Genomic DNA, 24,373 nt, shown 5'->3' on the forward strand with positions numbered 1-24,373 from the left:
ATTGTTACATCCTGGGAGTTTATTGTTCAATATACACTTTACACCGATGGATTTTGTAAATGAGAATGGGACCATGTGGTTTCCTCCACGGGTGGACGCATGGGAATTGTATTGATGTAAAGATAAAGGTTAGTGCCATATTTTCAGGCATAGACTGCCACTGAATTTAATTTGTAATATACAAAATATCTGTTTGAGTAGACAGCATTAACTAGAATACATTCCTGTTATCTTCACAGGAAGAACACACAGATTGGGAACATTTATCTCAAATGCCCTGACGACGAACAATTTGTTTGAAACGCGTTGGCTTTAGTTTTTTCACAACATTTTGAGTTTATTTGGACATTTCATGAGTTGTCTTTACTGAAACCTGATTTACAATGTGGGCAAGGCACTGTTAGATGTCAACCAAATATTGTATTACATCTACAAGTACATCAATTTGGTAGGTGGACATGAATAACTCTGTACACCTTGAACGCTTGTCCTCTGAGATTTCTGTAAATAGTTGTTTTTTTGTTAGAAAAATACGGGGCATTTTGAATTGATATTTTGAATTTATTTTGTAACAATGGGCCTCATTCCGAGTAGGGCGGTAAGGGTTAACGGTCACCGGTAACGAGACCGGTGCTGTTAAACCCTTACCGCCCTACTACGAGTTCCCTTTGTGGGAACTCGCAAAGGGACTCTGGGGTCAATAACGGTACCGTAATTTACGGTACCGTTATTGCCACCTTCCCCCTTCCCATTGAGCCCTTTGGGGGCTCAAATGGGAATGGGGAATGGCCCTGGTGAATGGGGAATAACCGGTCCCTCCGACCTCGGAATGGACCGGTAATTACTCCATTCACCAGGCCGGAGTTTGGACAAGTTCGGAGGCAGCCATGCCGCAAATAGCGGCGTGGTTACCTCCGAACTCGGAATAAGGCCAATGGGCCTCATTCTGACCCAGGCGGTAAGTTACCGCCTGGGTCGTACCTTTACCACCATAGCGTTAACTATGTTTACGCCATGGTGGTTGGCGGACTTACCGCCCCATTCCGAGGTTGGCGGGGCGGTAAGTCCCCAATCCCCATTTACCCTTCCCCATTCCCATTTTTGCCCCATAGGGCATAATGGGAGTGGGGAAGGCGTTAATTACGCCACCGTAAATTACGGTGGCGTAATTAACATCAAGGTCCCTTAGCGCCATGGATTTTAACACTTGCTAAAAGCAGGTGTTAAAACCTCCATGGCGCTAAGGGACCTCGGAATCAGGCGGTAAGGGTCGGCGCTGTTTACGCTGCCGTAAACCCCTTACCGCCTGGGTCGGAATGAGGCCCATTGTCTTTGAAGAAAATTAAGGGACAACATCATTTTTTGCCCCAGCTCAATTAAATTGAAGATACATCAATTTATGCACTCCTGAAATGTTTGCATTACTTTTGTTTGAATGATTGAGACACCATTGGGTGTTATAAGCTTGGATTGCTGCGATTCATAATTTTTGTGAAAAATCTTTAATACTATCTGAACTGACCGTTGAACAGGGCATAGCCCCTTTTAGGAGTGCAGGAAGGTTCCCTGGTGGCAACATCGGGCCTTTTGTGTATTTTCAGGAATTAACTATAGCCTTGCACCAGAAACAGTCTGGAATGAACTCTAGTACCAATGGACGGCCGATGGAATACTGGAGGCAATAAGCGCCAAACATTGACCCCATTTTCTGGCCATTCTGTAAGAGTCCAAGAGGACTGGCTCCCAACAAATAGGCCTATGAAGAACATTGAAGGTAGTGATACCCAAAAGGGTCTCCTGCGCCTTATAGACCTACTTCCCTTATTTATAACCAGACTAAAGTGCTGGTAAGGCTGTCACAACCAGACTCTCGAAATTCCTTACAAGTCCAACCAGAATGGTATTGTGCCCCATAGGTTCACTAGACACACTATCCAGTGCTTATGTAATGCCTTAGAATTATCTAAGTTGCAGTATATCCTTTTTCTAAATTTTGATAAGTGCTGTGAATGAATATTTCTTGTAATCTTTGGATACAGGAATATATGTATAACTGTTTCTTGGTTATCTAAATACATTTTGCTTAACCGTAAAAAATAAATATCTGAGTAACAAGATGAACCCAGACCGTTTATGTCTTTGGATGAGAGAAGGTGGTTGAATGGCCCTCTTATTTTGCATCCTAGGGAAGATGGGCATCGGCTCAGAATTCTTGAACTGGGATAAGTTGCTGTACTGAGACCTGGAAGCGCAGTTGATGGGAAATGGCCATATCTCTAGATAATTCCCGTTGACCAGAGGCACTAGTCAGAGCTGTCATCTCTCCTGGCATTTTTTGTGTTGTGACAGGGTCAGGGGCCTGTTCCTGTGAAGGAGTAATGGGACCCCACTCAACCTTGGGCATGAGGCCTGTAAGGGTGTTTTCCAGAGCCAGTCTTGCCCCAGATATGGTGTGAGAAAGCTGGGATGGCCCCAGTCCCTCTCCCTTCTACATGTGTCTGGATGACAAGTGCCACTTTTCCTTGCCCCATACCTGTCGTGCCCAATTCTGATCAGTATTTGGGCCCTCATTACAACCCCGGCGCTAAACCATGGTGCTATTAGCACCATGGTTGGTGCCGGTGTTGTAACGAGTCCGCCATGGTGGAATGGGGAAATACCGCCCCATTCCAAGGTTGGCGGGGCGGTATTTCCCCATTTCACCATGGCCCTTCCCCATTCCCATTTTCACCCCATAGTGCTCAATGGGACTGGCGAAGGCGCTAAGTACGGTACCGCACATTGCGGTACTGTAATTAGCACTGAGGTCCCTTTGCGGCACCTTACTTTAACGGCTGGCGAAAACCAGCCGTTAAGGTCAGGTCCCGCAAAGGGACCTCGTAATCAGGCGTTAAGGGTTTAACGGCGCCGACACCTTTTACGGCGCCGTTGAACCCTTAACGCCAGGGTTGTAATGACCCCCTTGCTCTTTTCTAGCAGGACTACAGAGGCCAGACGTCTTTGCAGGGGAGGAGGAGACACACAACCCTCAAGCGAGAGAGCCGGTGATGAACAGTGGGCCAGAGAATCATTGCACACTGCTCTCCGGCAATTCAGACAGCTATTCCACACAGAGCACAAACTGAGAGATAGACGCTGATTACAGTGGTCCACCATTGTGAGTTAAAAGCAGACCCAGGGGTTGTGGTTTGTTCAGGTGAGGCTAAGGGAGGAGAAGGCCGATCGAGACACCAGGTGTAGGAAGGACGGTGTAGTACAGAGTGGAGGAATATTACAGAGATTGTGCACCTCTTGCCCACCGCATTACTGCCGCCTGTTCCAACTTCCAGTGCCATGCGGATGCCACTCAGCTCTCCTTCAGGCTCCCCTCAGCAACCTCTACTCCTTCTCTGATTCCAGACTGTCTTTCTGCAATTCGGGAGTGGTGTGCCACCAATGGTCTCTGCCTTAATGCCAGTAAGACTGATTGGAACACCAGCTCCCTCCTTTCCTCTCACTCTCTGGCCGCCCACCCTGGATCCTCTTCCTTCTCCTACCTGTGAGGCTAAGAACCTCAGGGTCATCTTCAACTCCACACTCTCCTTCTCTCCTGACATCTTCGATGTCTCTTAGAAGTTAACCTACCAGCTGCACCTCCTGCGAGGTATTCTTCCCTTTCTCACTTTCTCCCAGAAGCTCACTGTCTCCAGAGCTCTGGTTCTCTCTAGGCTGGAACTACTGCAACAACCTCTTTCTAAATATTCCTGACTCTACTCTCCATCCTCTACAACTCATCCAGAACAAGACTGCAAGACTTGTCATTGGTCTCAAGCCCAGGGATTGTATCTCTCCAGCTCTGAAATCCCTTCACTGGCTCCCAGTGGTGGCAAGGATCAAGTTCAAGACCCTTTGCATAGTCCACAAGGCTTTCTGGGGCCTGGGACCACACTACCTCTAACTCTCTCTTCCTAAATATCTGCCTTCTCAAGCTCTCCGCTCTTCCACCTCCAACTCTCTGAGGGTCAGTCGCTTTTCTTTTTTTCTTTTTTTCTTTTTTTATTGTAAAACATCAGTTTAATACAAGATCAAGCTTTTGTTACATTACAGTATCCTGAGATTCAACTGTTAGGTTCCCATTAAGAGTGCATGTTTGAGTCACACCTATAATATGGCATTAGAGTTCTTTGAGGTGTTCAAAAAGAAGAAGAAGAACAAAAGATTCCTTACACCTCAGATTAATTACTTTGTTTACAGAGTGTTTCTCTTGTTGTAAGAGCGTTCAGTCTGAATTTCAGGAATTGATTCCGATGGTGGCGAGAGGGGCAAGAAAATAAGTATTTAGGAGGAGAGTGTAATTTGATCATGCTCTTGGAACCTGGTAGAGTGGATTTAAGAGATGTGCGATGTTCGTAAGTGAGAATCCAGTCCCATAGTTTGAGTTTTTTTTTTGCATGTTGTGGGCGATCAATTAATTCTTCAATGCTGATATTGGCGGCTTCCATGATATTTGTCAGAGCGGAAAGCCATGATTGAAGTAGGCCCGAGTGTATACCAGCAGTGTCATTGACAAAGATTTCATATGCTGGAATTTGTTGACCAAGCTTCATTTTCCTCAGAGTGGATAAGGATTTCCAAATAATTGTCGTCTGAAGTGAGGTCAGAGCCAATTCGTATCTCAGAGCCACCATTGAGATGTCCTTTGAAAGCCCCAATGCCCGTTTCCAAAACCTTCCTTCGAGTTTTTGCCATAGCCGATGATCGAGGTTCCATCCTGACTCTCCACCAAATGATATAGTGGGAATGAACTTCTGCAGGTAGAATGTTATTAGTGGTTCAATTGAAAATTTGCCATAGTCTTTATTAATTTTCGCACCTTGAATACCAAGTGTATTAGCTCTTGCCTAAAGGTCGTTCGTCCAGGCTGATTCGCAAATGGAGGTGTTAACCATTATGCCTAAGTATCGTATAGATGTCACAATAGTAAGCGGAGTGTTCTCAATTGCCCATCGAAAATGTTTGTCCTTCCGTGAGACAGTGTTCCCAATACACATGATCTTAGTTTTCCCTGTGTTCAGTTGCAGTTCATTTATTTTTAGATATTCGTTCAACTTCAACAACAGGTTTTGCAAGCCTATCTGAGTGCGGTCAATCAGCACAATATCGTCAGCATACACAAGACAGTTAACAGGTTTGGCGTTGATCTTTGGGGGAAAACAGGGTGTGGCTTCCATCCATTTCGGTAGGTCAGAGATAAATATTTTAAACAAGTCAGCAGCCACTGGGCATCCTTGCTTGACCCCTTTATACGTTGGAATTGGGTCGGTCAAGTCGCCTTGGGAATTTACTCTTACTTGAACAGAAGTGTTGGAATGAACCGCTATTAGAGGATCAAGAATTTGAGATGGACAGTTCCACTCGCTTAGTTTGGCCCACAGTTTTTCGCGATGGACTGCGTCGAAGGCTTGTTTTAAGTCGACAAAAGCAAAAAAGATTTTTGTTTTAGCTTTCAGGGCTTCAAGTTTTAAGATGGTTAATATAGTTAAGTTGGCATCAACGCCTACGTTTTTCGTGAAACCTGTTTGTCGAGAATCTACTTGATTCGCCTTTGATGCCCAAGCAGTCAACTTCGTTCGGAGAAATGAGCCAAATATTTTGCCCATGGTATCGAGCAGGGCAATTGGACGATAGTTCGATGGATCATCTCTGTTACCCTTCTTGTAAATTGGTACCACAATTGCCTTAGCCCAAGACTCAGGTGTTTTTCTCGAGGTTGAAATTTGGCGAAACAAAGATTCCATAAGTTTGCTTCAATGGTGCTTGTGTTTTTTTAGCATGATGTTGGTTATTTGGTCGGGTCCTGCTGCTCTTGAGTTTTTTAATTTTTGAATTGTTGATTCAAGGTCAGCAGATGATGGAGTTATATCCCATACTTTAGTGGAAGGAAGACGGTGAACTTGGGGGATTTGATAAGGTCGTTCGTAAATTTTGGTAAAGTAATCCACCCATGAAGAGCTTGAGATTGCATTCGAGATGAATGGGTTGGTTCTTGTGTTTCATTTATTTAAGATGGTCCAAATTTCTCGTGAGTTCTTTGTAATAATTATTTTTAACATAATTTCAGCTCTGTTTTGCTCTATTATGACAGAATGGGATTTAAGCCAATTTCTATATTCCTGGCGTCGTGCCTTTACGCTTCTTCGTATGTCATTTGGATCAGCATGTGTTTTCCTTAACATTCGAAGGTCTTTCCTCAACAGTTTTTTGGCCGCTGCTATTTCTGAGCTATATAGATTTTTCAATGTAGGACCGTGTGTGTTTGAGTTGGCGTGTTGTTGTGAACATGCAAACAGCAAAGGAACATAGTCCACTTCATTTGAGGCTTCAAGATGGAGGGCTAATTTCTCTATTGACGAGACAGTGGTTTTTAGCCGATTTCCGGCTGCAGTTGTTGTCAGTGGGAGTTTGTAGGTCTTTGGATGGGCAAAGGTATCGAAGTCCATACATAAACGAAGCAAATCGTGGTCACCTGAATCTTTTTGAACTACTTCTAGTGAAACAATTCTTTCAAATAGATTACAAGAGACCCAAATATAGTCAAGAGTGTTTCTAAGTAGAAGTCGCTTCCAGGTTGTCTTGCAGGGTTGTTCACCTTTGGCGTTGCCATTAACCATCTTGCAGTTTCGTGACGAAAGTGCTTGTGTCCATAGTTTACCTCGTAATGTAACTTCGTCTTTAGGAATAGCATTGTTTTCCAACGTGTGATGGTTGAAACGATACCAGCTGCAGTTCAAGTCACCACATATTAACAGCGATAGACTGCAGTATTTAAGAAAAGCATCGTCAATGAGAGTTGTTATTGAGTCGATAAATTCTGTGGTGGTAATATTTGCCGGGTTCCAGTAACAATTGATTATAAGTAGATAGTTTGAAGTTCCTGAGTTTTCCTTCCCAATTCGAATGATCGTACCCTGAACAAACGGGTTTGGGTTAACCGCGTCCTGGGGAGTCATCCAGTTTTGAATTTTCAGTAAGGTGATTAAGCCTGAATATGGACGACCCTTAGTATTTCTTTTGGCTGGATTCAGATGAGTGGTAAATCCGTCATGATTCGGAGCATCGCGCAGCCATGTTTCCTGAAGGCAAATTGCGAAGACCTCATCAAGCGGTTCTGTAAAATTATCAAACAGATGAGAGAATCCGCGGGTATTCCAGGAGAGTAACCTTAACTTCGTCTGTGTCGTTCATGGTTATTGAGGATTGTTGTGAATAGACTGAGTCTTCTGTCTGAATCCTCTGATGGTGGGTTTGTAATCCATATCATTTTGTAATCTGTGCGAGAGGGATAGTGACTTCCGTAGGGATGTGCGACAGATTGATCTTTCGAAGTTTCCTGAATGTGGTAGATTAGTTGAAACTTCTTTTTGAGTTTTCAAGTCGGGTTCTAGGGTTATATCGAATCCATATATTAGCAGTTCTTCGACTGCTTGCAGTAGGATGTTTTTTACTGCAGACGATTTTATGTGTAATAGTACTTGGTCAGTTGTTTTTTCCGTTACATATTCTACGATCTTGATGTCATCTGTAGTTATTGATCTGAGTTGGGGAACACAGGCGAATAGTTTTAGGACGTTCGCTCTGTTCAGGTTTACTTCTTTTCCGTCAGAGTCGATATTCTGGAGACGAAGCTTCCATGAACTTGTTACAGGTTTGGCACTTAAGCTATCGGATACTCGCGAGTGTAAGTGTGAACCGTTTTTTCTTTGGTTTATTGTTAGTTTCGGGTCTAGTTTTGAGCTAACAGGTGAAGACTGGATCTTTAAGGAAGTGGACCGAACCGTCCTTGTAGAATCTCTAACGTGACATCTAGACGCGTTTTCTTTCAAGAGGGATTTCTTCCTTGCCTGGTTTCCTTTGTCGAATGGTGCCGAAACTACACGAGAAGAGTCAATATTAGTTTCACTTCTAATGGAGTACGTAGGCAAATCACATAAGTCGACAGAGCCGTTTTCGCCAGACATATTTGAGATATCAGAGTCTGTATTCAGGCGACGGCGTTTGGTTGGAAATTTGGTCATGACTTTTTTTGATCAGTTGCATGTACTAACTCATGAGATTGTGTAAGATCATTGTGAGGTTTTACATTGTCACGTACAAAAAGACTACTTTTTTTCGGCGTCGTCAAAGTTCTTATGAATTTTTTTACATTCGTTTGTTTGTTTTTTTGTGATGCTTCTTTTGGACCCGATTTAGTTAGGGGTTTTCCATCGGGTTTTGAGCCTTTCTTATGAGTTTTGGTTAAGTCTAGAGTTTTGGCAGGGCCAGTAAAGATGTTAAAGAAGTGGGTTTAAAGATCACTGAACCAGAGGATACTTCTTGATTCTGAGTTGTGTCTTTTGTGTAAGGAAGAGCATTTTTTAATTGTTCGTCACGACCACTAATACGTTTAGCTGAGCTAAGATGCTCAGCTGTAGGTTGCAAGAAGTGGGTGTGAGGTGAAGGGGGCTGGACCTCATTCAAATTTAATGCAGCAACATTGGAGTCCGGAGTTGTTGTGTTTGGTAATCTTACGTCCACATTTTGAGTTGCTGGAGAACTTGAAGCCGGGACTAGAGGGACTAGCGTTTGGGTATATTGGGTGGCATTTTTTCTCATCCATTTCAGTGCTTCTAGAAGACCTTCTGATAGAGAGTCGTTTTGACAATGGTGTCTAGCTGCCAAGTCACCTAACCGCTCTTGCCATCTTGTAGAAATATCAGCGTTTTTTTCCATTTCTGTTTGAAGAAAATTCGTAAAGTGATCAATTTTTTCTATTTTTTGCGTCAAGTTTTGAATAATCGCACCTTGATCACTTAATTGTCCATGTAGAGCTTCATATAATTTGGTGAACCGGGCTAAGGCTACCGCTGATGCTGCTAAAACATTATTATGAATTTGTGATAAAGCTTCCATTGATATATTCACAGATTTGACTTTGCCTGCTAAAGGTAGTTCCTCGATCGAAGACGCATAAGAGCAATTCAGGTTGAACTTTGCCTTAATTGGTGAAAGAGTTTTTGTTAGATTTGGCAGGTGAGTATCGCCATAGACAGACTCAGTCGGCCGGTGAGGTGTACTTGCGTGACTAGCTTGCTGGTCATCGGGTTTTTGCGGAAAGTGCATTTTGGATTTTAACTCTGCAATTCGTTTTAGGCGATGCGCTCTTGCAAGAGAGCTTGGATCCAGGTCAGATGTTTTTGCTGTTGCTGTTTGGGGGGTCAAGTCAGAGGGGCGTCGGTGTAGACCACCAGGAGACGCACTTAAAACCTCTGGTGCCTGATATGCGTACCCACTATTATTGCCTAGTATAGGGGCCTCAGGTTTGTGGTTAGTTCCCGGATAAATCATCTTGGACGTTACAGTTGATCGGGCCAGAGGATTGCAGGTCTTGTGGGTTAGATCAGAGGAGGATTCCTTTGGCACTATCGGCTGTTCATGGTGATTTCAGGACTCGGCGTCTGATGAAAACAAATTTGACTGAGGCGGGTTGGACTGGCTGCTAGGTACAGAAGTAGAAGTGCAAGAGCCTAAGTTTGCCGAAGTTACAGCCCTGGAAGACTTTGTCTGTAAAAGTGAAGATGTTGGGTTTCAAGAGTTAACATTTGCCGGAAAAAGGTGAGGAGGCATCGCGTTTGAGATGTTTAGTAGTTCGTCATCACTCACCACGAAAGGCAACATTACATGATTGTTAGAGTCCATTAGTTCGCAGGGAAATAAAGTCGTTGCATTTTCGACCTGAGCTATGTCATGGTCTACTAAATGTGCTCGTTGTTGCGAGACACAGGTCACATCTGTACTCAGTTGTGTTGTAGTACGCAAGTTGGAATTTGAGTGAGTGGCAATTGAAGGTAATGGAAGCTTTTCAAGTTGCAGAGCCGCGTCTTCATCCGAAACGCTGGCCGGAGGTGCTGTCATCAAGTTGGTGGGGTGACTATGAGAGAGTATTATGGGCACGGAATTTACAAGCTCGTTTTCATGTCCATCACCTTTGTTTGCTTCTTGTTGAGCATGAGTTGGTGTTATGGAAGAATTCATGTGTTTCCCTTGATGGATCTGGTGTACGAGGTCCCAAACTGCCGTGTCAGTGACAGATAAAATGTCAGTTGTTAATTGGGATGTACATCTTTCAATGCAGGGAAGTAATTCTTCAGTTGAACTTAAGGTGTTTTGTACATCTTGTATAGAATTTGTTGTTTGTAGTCCTAAAGAACAGACCGATGTGCCATGTGAAAAAACTGCAGGGAGAATGGGTGAAGCAAGTAAGGTACGGCCTGCAATTTTGCTTACCTTTTTAGAGGCTGAGGCTTTCATCGCCGTCCACGGATTAAGCGTGCGCCGATGTTGGAGAGTTTTTTTCCGTGTCTGGGGGCCTGTGGATTCAGCAGTCAGCGTCATCAATGAATCTTACTGCAGATGGACCACAGCACAGATACAAAGACGCTTGAGGGCGATTTGGGATCAACTAGAATCGAATGTCGTGCTCCGAACGCCGCAAGTATGATCGAAAATGATTTATCGAGGAAGGGGGCGAGCAGTGTCTCGTCGTGCAGCTCCTCAGGTAATAACAAAAGTCAAAAGAAAGAAGACAAGCAAAACTCTGCTACTGGGCTCCTCAGGATGCCTGAACGTTTCGCGGGTCCAGCAGCCTCTGCTTCTTGCGTCGGGTATGATACCCGCCACACGCCAAAGCCGCCAAACAGCTAAACAGGTGTAGCACAGCCCTTCTGCCACAGGGCTTACGCCGCAAGGGCGGATTAATTATGCAGATATAGCCCAACAATGGTCATGTGACTTGCACGTCACTGCAGGGAATCCTTGAGTTGTTTAAAACAACGGCGTCCTTTTCACCGTTCGCTTTAGGCTGCACTCGTGCTGAACTTGATGAAATGAAAGTGGGAGAAAGTTCAGCCTCTCATCCACGCCGATCAACAGGGAAGCAGAATAACTGTGAAGCCGCCACAGCTAAACAGGTGTAGCACAGCCCTTGTGCCACAGGGCTTACGCCGCAAGGGCGGATTAATTATGCAGATATAGCCCAACGATGGTCATGTGACTTGCACGTCACTGCAGGGAATCCTCGAATTGTTTAAAGCAACGGCGTCCTTTTCACCGTTCGCTTTAGGCTGCACTTGTGCTGAACTTGATGAAATGAAAGTGGGAGAAAGTTCAGCCTCTCATCCACACCGATCAACAGGGAAGCAGAATAACTGTCAAGCCGCCACAGCTAAACAGTTGTAGCACAGCCCTTCTGCCACAGGGCTTACGCCGCAAGGGCGGATTAATTATGCAGATATAGCCCAACGATGGTCATGTGACTTGCACGTCACTGCAGGGAATCCTCGAGTTGTTTAAAGCAACGGTGTCCTTTTCACTGTTCGCTTTAGGCTGCACTCGTGCTGAACTTGATGAAATGAAAGTGGGAGAAAGTTCAGCCTCTCATCCACGCCGATCAACAGGGAAGCAGAATAACTGTCAAGCCACCACAGCTAAACAGGTGTAGCACAGCCCTTCTGCCACAGCCCTTCCAAGCAAAGAGTTGGGGGCAGATCTCTTTCTCCTGCTGGGGCCTCCTTCTGGAACAGCCTCCCTGCCTCTCTGAAAATTGAGTAGAACCATAACTGGTTCTGGAAGCAACTCAAGACCTTTCTCTTTGCTTCTGCCTTCTCTCTTCCTCTCCCTTGCTCATCACCTGCCTGGTCTATGCACTGGTCACCCTCTGAATTTGGGACCAGGTCCCCACCTGTCCAGCTGCAATCCTGCACTGCCTCTTGGCTCCTCTGCACTTGTGGTCTGTATCTATAACCCTACAGTCCTCTCCCCTGCACTTATTTGCCACCTGCTGCCTGCACCTATGACTACCCACACTTGCCACCTGCTGGCTGCACTCTTGTTTTTCTCCTTTACCTGCATTTCTCCATCCACCTCTACCCTCAGCACTTCCCCCCCAGGGGTGGACTGGGAACTAAAAGAGGCCCTGGAAATAATTACTGGGGACCAAAAGAGGCCCTGGAAATAATTTTCAAAGTGGCCCCATATGACACATTTTCAGCAAGCCCAATGCTTTTCCTATGAGAAGATTTGGAAATAGCACCCAAAAGAGGCCCAGAGTGCAGAGGCCCACCGGGAAATCTCCAGAGTCCCCTATAGGCCAGTCCACCCCTGTTCCCCCCCATTCCCTGCTCTTTAGCAATCTAAATGACACAAGGCCTAGTAAGATTGTTGTTTTGTCCTCCTTTTGTTTCCCCCTCCTTGTCTTGTCATGCATAGAAACACTTGTGTACAGGCGCGTTATAAATGCCATATCATATCATATCACTTCAGTAGGGCAGACAAGCCACTTTGCCTTAGATGCAGGATAAAGAAGAGTATCTTCTTTTACACAATATGCTTTTGTGCCGACATACAAAGATACCGGCCAGAACAATTTGATTAATTATTGCAAATTATTTTTTTATTTTATTTTACTTTATTGTGTTGTAGTTTAAAACAAACTTTTTTACACAATCACATCCTTTGTATTACATTGCATTCTTCACATAAAACTACTAATTCCACCATTTCATTTGATCTTTCTTGCCTCCAGCTAATCCATTTCCATCTACTGTCTTCTTTATTTCCCTAATCACTACTTTCCAAGTTTTCTTCCAATTTCATTGTTTCAAGAATATTGTCCAGGAAGTCTATACCTGCCACATTTCCTTCTGCTAAATAAAGACTCCACCATTCATCTGGCGTCAGTGAGAAGGGATTTATTTTGTAATTTCCAAGAGAGTTTGTTCTTCTTATTGTCAACCCTTTACAATTAATCATAACATATTTTGCAGATTCAATCAAGTTTAATTGTTTACAGAATCTACATAAGCTGTCAGAGTAGCCAAATGATTTCCTCCTATACGTGATTTCCTTAGTCTGATATAGATTCAGTTTTAACCGGGGATACTGGCTCCAATGATAGATACTGGGAAATGTCCTTAAATAGTTTTGTAATTTATTAATTGCCCGTGGCTCCCATGGATATAGTGCACACAATTTGTATTGCACCCTGGCGCTTTGTGTTTGTGGTCCAATCGTTTTCTTTTACTTTGGTTTTAACTGCATCTGGGTTTCTTATTAGTACTTCTCTTGTTACGTCTAACTGAGTGAGTTTAGCCATGCATAGCTTTTGCCACTCTCATAACGGCCATGATTGACCTCCATTCACTTTTTGCCATAAGATTTTATAGGGTACTGCGGCATGTTGCATTAAAGTTTTCCTAAATAAGGCAAGGCTTTTCCACAGTATGACTGATTGCAGTGATTGCAGGCCAAGTTCACATCTTATTGGTTCTATTGGAATGCTTTTTGGTAGGTAGAGGACCTTCTTCCAAAAGCAACCTTCTAGAGTGTTCCAGACTTTGCTGTTAATGCTTAAGCCTGATTCGCTGCCATATGTCACTGCTGGTATTACCTTCTGTTTATAGAATGTTATTATTGCTATAAATGTAAATTTCCCATATCTGGCATGGATGATCGAGCCTTGCGTTGCTAGTACTTTTTTGATTTTTGCTCTTAGACTGTTTATCCAGACAGCTTTTCCTAATGATTTAGAAAAATGGATACCCAAATACCTTGTTCCAACATTTCGTGTCCTATATACTACTTAAACATAGATTGGTTTTTGCTTCTTCCACATCTCTCTGATAGATTTTAGATTTGGGATTTTTTTGTTGTTATTCGTTAAGGTGTTGGATTGCGTGTATCGTTGTAGTTCATCCAGTTTACGTTGCAATCCAATTTGCGTATGGTCTATCAGCACTAGATCATCTGCATAAATGATCCATGATATGTGTTGATTGTTTTTTTTTGGGGGGAAATCCTTTACCTTATTTAGAGATTGAGGGAGATCCACCAGATATAAGTTAAACAATGTGGCTGCCAATGGGCATCCCTGTTTGACTCCCCTTTCTATCTTTATTTTGGCAGATAACATTCCTTGATTGTCAAGTCTAACTTGAATCGTTGTGTTGGAGTATAAGGCTTTGATTGCTTCAATCAGGTCACGTGGGCATTTCCAATTTCTTCCAAAGAATATTCCTGTCAATGGTATCGAAAGCTTGTTGGATATCGATAAATGCTAAATAAAGCTTCCCTTTTGTTTTTTTCCTGTGTAGGTTACGGATATACAAGATGAACATATTTAGTTCTGTCCCCACACCCTTGGTAAACCCGGTCTGCCTAGGATTTTGAATGTTGACTTCTTTAGCCCATTTTACCAGGCGTTTCTGAAGCTTAGATGCAAATACTTTACCTAGCACGTCCAATGAGCCTATAGGCCTATAATTCCTTGTGTCATCTTTTTGCCCTTGTTTGAAAATCGGAATTATGATTGTCATGGACCATGAGTCAGGAATCTTTTTCAGTTTTTTATTTGTTGGAATAGTATCTCTATGAATTCACTCCATCTCTCTGGATTCTTCTTGAGAATATTGTTCGTTAGCCCATCCGGACCAGTGGCATTTGATGGTTTCAATTTTTTTATTGTTTCGCCTATCTCATTCTTGTCATTGTGTCATCATCTGTTCTGTCTTTTGTATTTCTGTTTTGGAATACATTATTGAAATGGTCTAAATTAAAGGCATGGAACTGTCCCGAGTCCATTCTGGGCCCAGTAATCACCTTAGACTCCAACACCAATTTAAGAGTCTGCTTAAACCAACAAGGCTTATTTTCTGAAGCTATACCCTCGGAACGTGGAGTGAAGCAAGGTTGCCCTCTGGCACCTGCTCTCTTTATATCCTTCCTCTGTGATTTCAAAGAATCACAAGTCAGGATCAGGTCTTTTCCACCAAAAGTAGGGAAAGAGTTTGTCCCGAAACTATTATACACTGATGACCTGATCCTCTTGGACCATACCCAGGTTGGTCTCCAACGTCAACTTGACAATCTCACACAATACATCGAAGATAAGAATCTGGAGATCAACAAAACAAAAACCAAAATACTGATCTTTCAAAACCCACAGAAAATGAAAAAGGAGAACTTGCAGTGGTATCTGTATAAGACAAAAATCGAAACTGTTCCATCATTCAAATATTTAGGAGTGCAAATCGACAGCACTAAGAAAGCACTAAAAATGCAGCAGATACTATGGGAAAAAACAAAGAACTTGACAGCCCAGATACGAGCTGTCGACACAAAATATGGCAAATTATCCCTACTTTAAGCGATTCAGTTCTATAAGTCAAAAGTCATCCCCTCGCTGACCTATAGGATGGACGCAACGCCGACAATCCCGTCTTCTTATTGGTTAAAGTTTGAAGGTTTCATTTGGAACTCCCGAAATCCACATCTATCGCTGCAATAAGAAGAGAACTAGGCCTACTCTCTCTGAATGCAGTTGTCAAACAAAGTACTATGCAACTGTTCAGAAAAACTCAGCTCTCAGAGGGCCTGCCAATCTACCAAATGATCGCGGAAGAAATCGACAGAGGAAATAGCCACACGCACAATGATTGGGTTAAGGCTCAAAAGAATAAATTATGTGAGATCGCCTGCACAGAGGAAGATTTGCTCCAAATCCCAGTCAGAGTAAAGATCAAAATGGAATCCCAGGACTGGATTGAAACGAATGCTAAAGCAGTCTCAAATAAACTCCTAAAACACCTACCAATGACTTTTAACAAACTGAAGGAACCTATGGCATATTTTGTAAAACATCTGAGCAAACCTCTAAGGAAAATCTTTATGAAAGCTTGTCTCAATTTGCTCCCTAAACAAGAAATTCTAGCAATAAGGGCAGCCAGTGACGAAAAAACTTGCAGACTCTCCAGCGATCCACAAAAAAGGCAGAGACGATCAGATACCTTTTGATCAGATGTCTAGAAATGATCCGAGAAAGACAAGCTTTTTTCACCCCTTTGCTTGCAAACTCTTTCATCAACAATGAAGAACTATGGTGGAATCGCCTCATCACAGGAGCACAAACAAGATGGACAATAGCGACAGCTAAACTATTGAGTATTGCAATGGACAAGTTAAAACTGTGTGAAAGCTCTTCGCAACTTTTACCTGAAAACATAATCGAATAGAAGTCTCCTACTTCTGTTTTGTGAACATTAGACGTCATTCTATTCGATGCATTTTTGATATTGAAAGTGATCTTGTAAAAATCTGAAAAGATTATATACAAGTGAATAAAAAAAAAGGTCTATTCATTTTTCTTCTGAGACATGCCTCTTGATTGAACGTTGTCTTATTTAAGAGTGACCATATTTCACCTCTATTCCTTTGAACAATTGCTTTGAGCATTTCCTCTCCTTGTTCGGCTAATACTTGAAAGCTTCTCTGCCAATTTCTGTAGCGTTGTTTTCTCTTCTTAATGTCTGCTTCCATTGTACCACTATGCGCCTTCTCTATTATTTTTCAAGTAACACCATCTCCATTTCTTTCCCTACATCTTCATTGTTTTGTCTATGCGAATGCATGACAGAGTTTTTCTGCTGGGTATGCCCCTTTGGCTTGGTTGGATTTGTGGCCTCAGCACTTCTTTGTTTAGTATTCAACGTTGTTTCCCTCTCTGTCACTTTAAAGTGATTTTGTAAGGTATGTGTAGCCTTTTTTCTGATAGATTTATGAATGTTGTGAAACTCCCCCTGTTTTGGGTTCTTGACCCTTCAGCATCTGACTTTGTTATTTCAGAGTGGCTCGATTATTTTTTTTTAAACTTTTATTTTAACAGCATAACTTGACATTACATTATCAACATCATCGTCCTTTTGTCTCACATCAGGCGGTTTCCATACATTATTAGAGTGTATTTGAGTCTCCTTCTCTTACACATTTATCGGACAAATATTGCTTATAACTGCTCCATATGTCTCAGGGGCGACTCTGCATGGGTAGTAGGCCAGCATATACTGCCTCACAGTCATTGGCCCATGTCATGTCTCTTTCCCAATCATTTTCTGTAGGTGGTTCTGTACATTGCCATCGCGTCAATATCGTTTGCTTGGCTAGTATCAGACTGAGGTTAACCAATTTACGCCAAGTCGGGGTCATTCTACTCACTCTGCCTAGCATGCATATACGAGGATCCCACACAATGGGTTGATCCGACATTTCATCAATTGCACTGCACACGTGTGTGGCTCGATGTTTTACCTAGAGACCTTGTAATCGGAGATGCCACATCTTTGCATATCGCTTTGTGTGTGATTTCACAGCAACTTGGACCTGATATTTCATTATCCTCTAAATATTCAGAGAGATCTTCCAAGGGATCATAATCACTCATACTGGATACCTCTCTAGTTGTCATAGGAGGTATATCTTTTACAATATTTGAAGTATTCTTGGTGTTCCGACCTGGTTGTTGATTTGAGCCTACATTGACCATTTGTACTTACCTTTTTTCAATGATCTGCAGCCTTTTACTCTTTCCATTTTCATATAAAATGGTGTCTGTTGCCGGCATGGATAGATTCTGCAAGAACACTCTTGATTAATTTGTTTTTGGTCGTATTGGTTTCCGAAGATTCTTTTCCTTCACTATAGATCTTACCACTTCATTTTCATTGCTATTTGACTTCTTCTCCAGCGTGGCCCTTTCATTTTTTTTTTAAACATCTCATATATTGGCTTCTTAGGTGCCACTGTAGCCTGATCGATGAGCACATCAGGACTTCTGTGCATATTTTTATTTTATTTTCTTGATATGCTCCTTTTTGCATGTTCCACTTCGGGTTGATCGAGTTGATGCTCCACTGTGAAGGTGTTGCATTCTCCTAGTGTTTTGATATCAACCCGTGATATCAACCCCTCCCACATTAGGGTTTCTCTGATTCGCTGGTTGACTCTTCTCTTTAGTTTTTTGAGTAATAGCTAATAGCGCCATGGTTCTCCGCCATCCGTGTAATGAGGCCCTATGACTTGACTGGTTACTTGCAATTTATTGTTTTCATTGACCATGCTCACTCCATTTTCCTTTGCAGTCGTCTGATTCAACCTTTCCCCAATAATCAAGTTTTTACCAGATGTCATTATAGGAGCTATGTCATCTTTGTTAGAATATTTCCTCATCCATTTCAGACTTTCCAATAAAGCCTCCATCATGTTTTTTCTGTCAGCATGTTCACTCTGGGCCAAGTCACTAAGTGTGGCTTGCCAGATGGCTGATGTTTCTGCCCCCTTATTTAATCTTGTTTGAATGTTATCCACCAATGCTTCAATTGGATTTAACTTGATTTGTTTCATTGCCAATAGAGTTTCATGGTCTTTCAGGCTGGAGTGGATATTTTCATCCATTTTCAGGTAGGGTGCCAATGATATTGCTAGGGCAGCCATATGATTTGCATCTCTAGATCTGATGGGGAGTGTTGACTCTGATGACCCTTCCCATTTTCTTAGAGTAATATGGGTGGTTCATGTGGTGACTCAGAAGGCGATGAGTCGAAAGGCAAACACTACACGTTCAGTTTAAATGAATCCCGTTCTGGAGCAATTACGTTGTGCCAACTCACGAATGCAGTTTCCGCTTAACACTCAAAGGTCAACTGTTCCATTTCCTCATCATGTTGTTTCAATAGTTCATATTGAGTAAATTGAGGTTTCACAATAGTCGGTGTTGATACAAGCTGATTGTCATAGCTCTGCCTATGGGCCTCATTACACGGAAGGCGGTAATGGTTAACGGCCACCGTTAATGGTAACAGTGGCCGTTAACCATTACCGCTTTACTACGAGGTCCCTTAGTGGGTTGGTGTTTTAACGCCTGCTTTTTGCAGGCGTTAAAAACCAACCCGCTAAGGGACCTCGGAGCTAATTACGGCACCGCAAAATTGCGGTGCCGTAATTAGCGCCTTCCCCATTCCCATAGAGCCCTATGGGGCAGAAATGGGAATGGGGAAGGGCAATGGCGGAAGGGGGATTTACCGCCCCACCAACCTTGGAATGGGGCGGTAAATCCCCTTTCCGCCAAGGCGGTGCCGGTAATTTACCGGCATGGTCCAGGGTGCTAATAGCACCCTGGACCACCGCCTTCCGTGTAATGAGGCCCTATGTCTTCCTTCAAATGAAAATCTCAATGATTGCTCACAAATGAGTTCTCCTATGTTGGCTAGATCTTTATTTAATCTTTCCTCTAGCCTAGCATTACGGTCTGAGTTCAATTTCTCCATTGTGGTTTGAACCGCGTGGCTGTTTTCTGTAGACTGGTGGACTTGAGATTCCCCCGCTTTCAGGTCTTGAGTGGTGATTTCTTGATCAATGATTTGAGCCCCCGTGCTCCTTACCTTTATTCTGCTAGCTGGGAACGCTATGTTCCTTTTCACTTCCATTGAATTTGGTTTCTTTAGGCTTGCCTCCAGGTCAAATATATCCTCCTGCCTGGAGGAACTAGGCAAGTATCTACTGCCCAACTGTTTTTGTGGCATTGGTAGTGCCACATTACTCTTGTCCTTAGGTAGCAGTATCACTGGTAGAATCGCTGTGGGGAATGCACTGTACCCCCATCTCTCGGCAATGAGACAAAGGACTCACTTGTCCCATGGGGGCTGTAAAGACTACCATCACGAGGATCCACTGCTACTGCCTTTGCTGCCTCTGTTATGGGTCTGCTTAGGCTATTAGGGTTGGAATTATCAGTAGTCAGCTCATTTCTAGAGCACTTTTTGTCAGCTGCAAACATACTAGCATGCAGCATAGTCACTGTAACTTCAAGAATTTCTGCATCGGTTACATCTGGCCTCTGTGGTACTCCCAATGTCTTTATCAGCTCTACATGCTTTGCGTAGAGCTGATAGAGAGCCCCGCCTGTGGTCGATAGGACCTGTTGGTCAGCTCCGCTGGTCACAGGTAACCAATTGACCGCATCCGCATGTGTATGCAGTGGTGAGAGTTGAGCTGGGTCAGACGCCACATTTCTACTTACCGGTAATCTGTCCGCAAGCTCAGTTGTTTTCCCAGCCGGAAGGGTTAGTTGGAGACGCTGTCGTTGTTTTCTGGTACGCTGACCCATTTGGTCCATACTTCAGTCTTTTGATTTTCTTTCAGTGGTGGGATAAGTAGCAGGCACTCGACTGGTTCGAGGTGAGCGAAACTGAAATAGAGTCAGACTTCTTGCCGTACCTACTAGCCAATCATAGCTGTATAGGGTGGCTTCACGGTCAGAGTCTCAGGAGCCTTTTGGTGCAATAATCCCCAAGCAGGAACGTTTGTCAAAAACTGCACAACTGTATGACTTTGCACACGATTTTGCACACAACTTTGCAAATTATGTGAATTGTACTGGGCCCTCCTTGGGGTTTGGAGGAATGATGCCCCTCCCCAAAATGTCAGGACTTTGATATTAGTGGGATTCATGATGGCCAAGCGGAAAGCAGCCCAACATTGGCAGGTGGCCCATATGCCTCATATGGGGCAGAGGTTGAATGCTATGGCTAAATGCTCTGAACTTGAAGAAATAATATAATATATAAGAGCCTGTCCCAACAAATTTGGAGAGATTTGGGAAATTGGATTTAGATTAAGTGAGGAGTCAGACATGTGAGACGGATACTTAGGTATATGTTTGTCATAAGTCGCCAATTCATTAAATAAGGGGTGAGACAAACGCCTCTCTTTCCCTAGCCTAACAAAGGTTTCCCTACCTGACAAACTAAGGCTAAAGGAAATCGACCTAATGTCAAAGATATCCAAAAATATCTGTCCCTCACACTAATACACACAACAAAATCATGCAGGAATTATTTGGCGATTTAGCTTTACAAAATAAAATATACGTTCAAACATGAAAAGCTATAATCTGTGGCCGGGGTTGGATCCCCTTCCGGTGGATCAATTCAAGATGATTCCAACTAAAGTTCTGTTTCAGAAAAGTTATTTTGACAGCCAAGTTGCACTCCAGGTACAAATTAAAGTTCCTTACATTGAATATATCCTTCACTTGGCAAAGTGACTGTTTCAGTCAAATGTTTTTTCACACTTGTAAACAATGGTTAAAGTGTCCACAACCTTCTGCTTGGCAAATGAAAAATACTTTATCTTCACACCTCCAGTCAAGGCAAATGTTCTCTGGAGATCAATCAATTATTATTGCGTCATATTTCGTCTTTATAAGCAATATCTTAGTCAAGATGGTTATACAATAGTCCATCAAACACTGTAGTGAATTTTCCACTTCTTTTCCAACACAACAGTTAATCAAACACAGTAATGGAATTGCCACCTCTTTTCTGCCACAACCTTTTACCACATTCACAGTACTGCAAGTTATCTTCTTCCTGGTCCACTCTCCTGCCAGAACAAAACATTATTTGTCCCTTTCCTGGTTTACTCCCCTGCCAGGATAAACACTCCTACTACTACAACTTATTGTACCCTGTGGTAGGGCTTGTTAACACAATTGGCATACAGTTTAATTCTCCAACATGCTACACAAAAGGACAATAGTTCTCAAATTGGTCTGTTTTCCATAAGCAATACAGGTTACAGTTCTCTCCCCCTTGTTCCTTGTTACAAGGATGTTTTTCTCCTGCTGTATCTGACTTTCCTTTGTACAACCTTTTGGCTGTGGGTAATGTGGTTTAGAACTCCCTCCCTCGAGGTATCTTGTTATGGGACTGTTAAATTAAAAATGTCTTGGTGTCACTTCTAGCTTTCTTTGGCAAGATATCCCTTTTCAGGAAAGTTGTATCGCCTTTGTTTTCTTATTGCCCCTCTTTGGCTTTGGCAATGCGAGATACAATATTCACATGTTGGATATTACACAGTTTGGCTTTGGCAATGCGGTTTACAATATTAGGCTTTTTCCCCTCTATCTAGGAAAATCGAATCTGGGTGGTTCTGCATTTGCTTTGTGTTTTTGAGATTTAGACTTTTTTCCCACTATCTAGGATAATCAAATCTGGATGGTTCTGAATTTGCTGTGTGTTTTTGACATTTAGGGCCTCATTACACGGAATGCGGTAAGGGCACCGGTACCGGTAAACCCTTACCGCCTTACTACGAGGTCCCTTTGCAGGACCCGACCTCAACGGCTGGTTTTACCAGCCGTTAAGGAACGGGCCTGCAAAGGGACGTTGGTGCTAATTACGGCACCACAATTTGCGGTACCGTAATTAGCTCCTTCCCCATTCCCATTGAGCCCTATGGGGCAAAAATGGGAATGGGGAAGTGCCTTGGTGAATGGGGAATTACCGCCCCCACTCACCTTGGAGTAGGGCGGTAATTCCGCCATCCACCAAGGCGGACACAGTAAAATACAGGCAGGAACCATGGCGCTAATAGCGCCATGGTTACCGCATACCGTGTAATGAGGCCCTTAGACTTTTGTCCCTCAATCTAGAAAAATCAAATCTGGGTGTTTTGCAATGCTGATGTATTTAAAGTTAGGCTATTTTCCCTGGCTTGCTGCTAGGCCGCCTGGTGTGTTCATTGTGCATTGTGCAGTTTCTCCCTCCCTCTCTTTCTCCCCCTTCCATCTCTCTTCTCTCTCCCTTCATGTTGCTTTCCATCTCCCCTCTCTTCTCAAACTGCTACTCTATCACGTTTCCTATTGCTCTTTTGAAGTCTGGAAAAAAAGTGTTCAAGAAATATCTACTGGTCTCCAATCCAGGCCTGCCCATCGCTGACACCTATGTCAACGCTTCTTCCAGGCAGACTGTCACTGACAGACTCTTTGTCGTTCCCTCTCCGGACCTTTGGACTCCCCATTTGGTTTCAGTGCTCCCCCCTTTCTCTTCTTCTCCCATTAATGGTGGAACATGATGGGAAGTTCTCTTGGCATATTTCCCATCCTCTAGGGACATCATTCATGTCTATCAAAATGGCACCATCATGGTCCAGGGCTCTCAGCCCAACCTCCTCCTTCTTGATAGACGTCTTCCGTTTCTGGTCAACTTCCTCCCTTCTCCAGCAACCCCTCCTTCTTCCACCCCTTTCACCCTTTTGCCACCACCGACGGGCGTACCACATTCTTGTACCCCTCTTCAGAAGAACTTGAAAGGTGGCAAACAACTCCACTTAGCTACCCTCAACTGTTGCTCTGCCATTAAACATTCCTCTGATATCTGCCATCTCCTTGACGACTTCGCCCTTGATGTCCTTTTTCACACCGAAATGTGGTTCATGGCCAGCTTTGTCACTTCTTTTGACATACTCCCCCTAGAGGGCTACAAGATCCTCTCTAAACCCAGGCCTAACCAGTCTGGGGCCTAGTGGCCATGATCTTCCTTGAGTGGGTCCCTGCTACTATCATACCTACTCTTCCTTCGAATGCCTTGTCTGCAGTCTTGGTGTTTTTCCAATCCTCTCGCTGACTCTTGCCACCATCTACAGGACCCCTGGTCCAGTCTCCCTCTTCCTCTCAGAGTGGTCTGACTTCTCCTCTTCTCTCCTGGGCTCTACCTCCAAGCTTCTCCTCCTCTGAGACTTCAATATTCACCTCGACTCCCCTAATGCAGCCTCTGGACTCTTCTGCAGCCTCTGTGACTCTTTCCCTTACCATTCTTGTCTCCAGCCCGCCGCACTCAGCCAGACACACCTTGGATGCTCTCATCCCAGCAGACATTCCCATCTCCAACCCTCTCACTACACATTTCTCCTGGTCTGATCATGCTCTCCTGTCCTCTCACCTGGATCTCTTGGGCTCCCTGGCTAAGCCTGTGCCCGCACTGCCAGTCTCCTCCGTCATTCGACCGATGAAGCATATGTCAGTTGCTTCTTTTGCCGCCCCTTTCATGTCCCCTCCCACTCCGGCTGCTGACTCTCTCAATGACATGGGCCTTGCTGACCTTCACCTCTCCATCTTCAACCCTCTGGACATCCGTGACCCTGTCATGAGGATCTGCATGAAGCCTGCCTCCAACGCAACATTTGGTATGATTTTGACCTAGCCTCTCTTAAATGCAAGTGCAGAGCTGCTGAACGGAACAGGCAGGCATCAATCACATCCTCTGGCAACCTGACTTGCGGCCTGCTCCAAAGGCAATACAGACTCTCCATCCACTCTAAGAAGAAGGCCTATATCTAAGCCTGCATCTCTGCGGCCACTAACAACATGGCTTAATTGTTCAAAATCTGCAAGGAACTCGCCAATTCTACTGCAGTCTCCAATTCTCATCTGCCACCCCTGACCCGCTGCACTGCACTGGCCTCTCACTTCTTAACCAAAACTCGGTACATCCTGTCCTCACTCTCCTTTAAACCCCTCCCTTCTCCCTCCCCCTCTCTCAGGCCTCCCATGGCCCGCCTCTCGCCTTCCCTCCTACTCTCCTCTTTCTCACCCATATCACTGGATGAGGTCTCTAGACAAGTCCTTTCTAGGAAAGTTTCTTCCAAACAGGTAGTCCACTGCTCCTCCAGAACTATCAAGGACAACATT

Source organism: Ambystoma mexicanum, chromosome 5q (assembly GCF_040938575.1).
Source record: "Ambystoma mexicanum isolate Mex_15411 chromosome 5q, UKY_AmexF1_1, whole genome shotgun sequence".
NCBI classification, from domain to species: Eukaryota; Metazoa; Chordata; class Amphibia; order Caudata; family Ambystomatidae; genus Ambystoma; species Ambystoma mexicanum.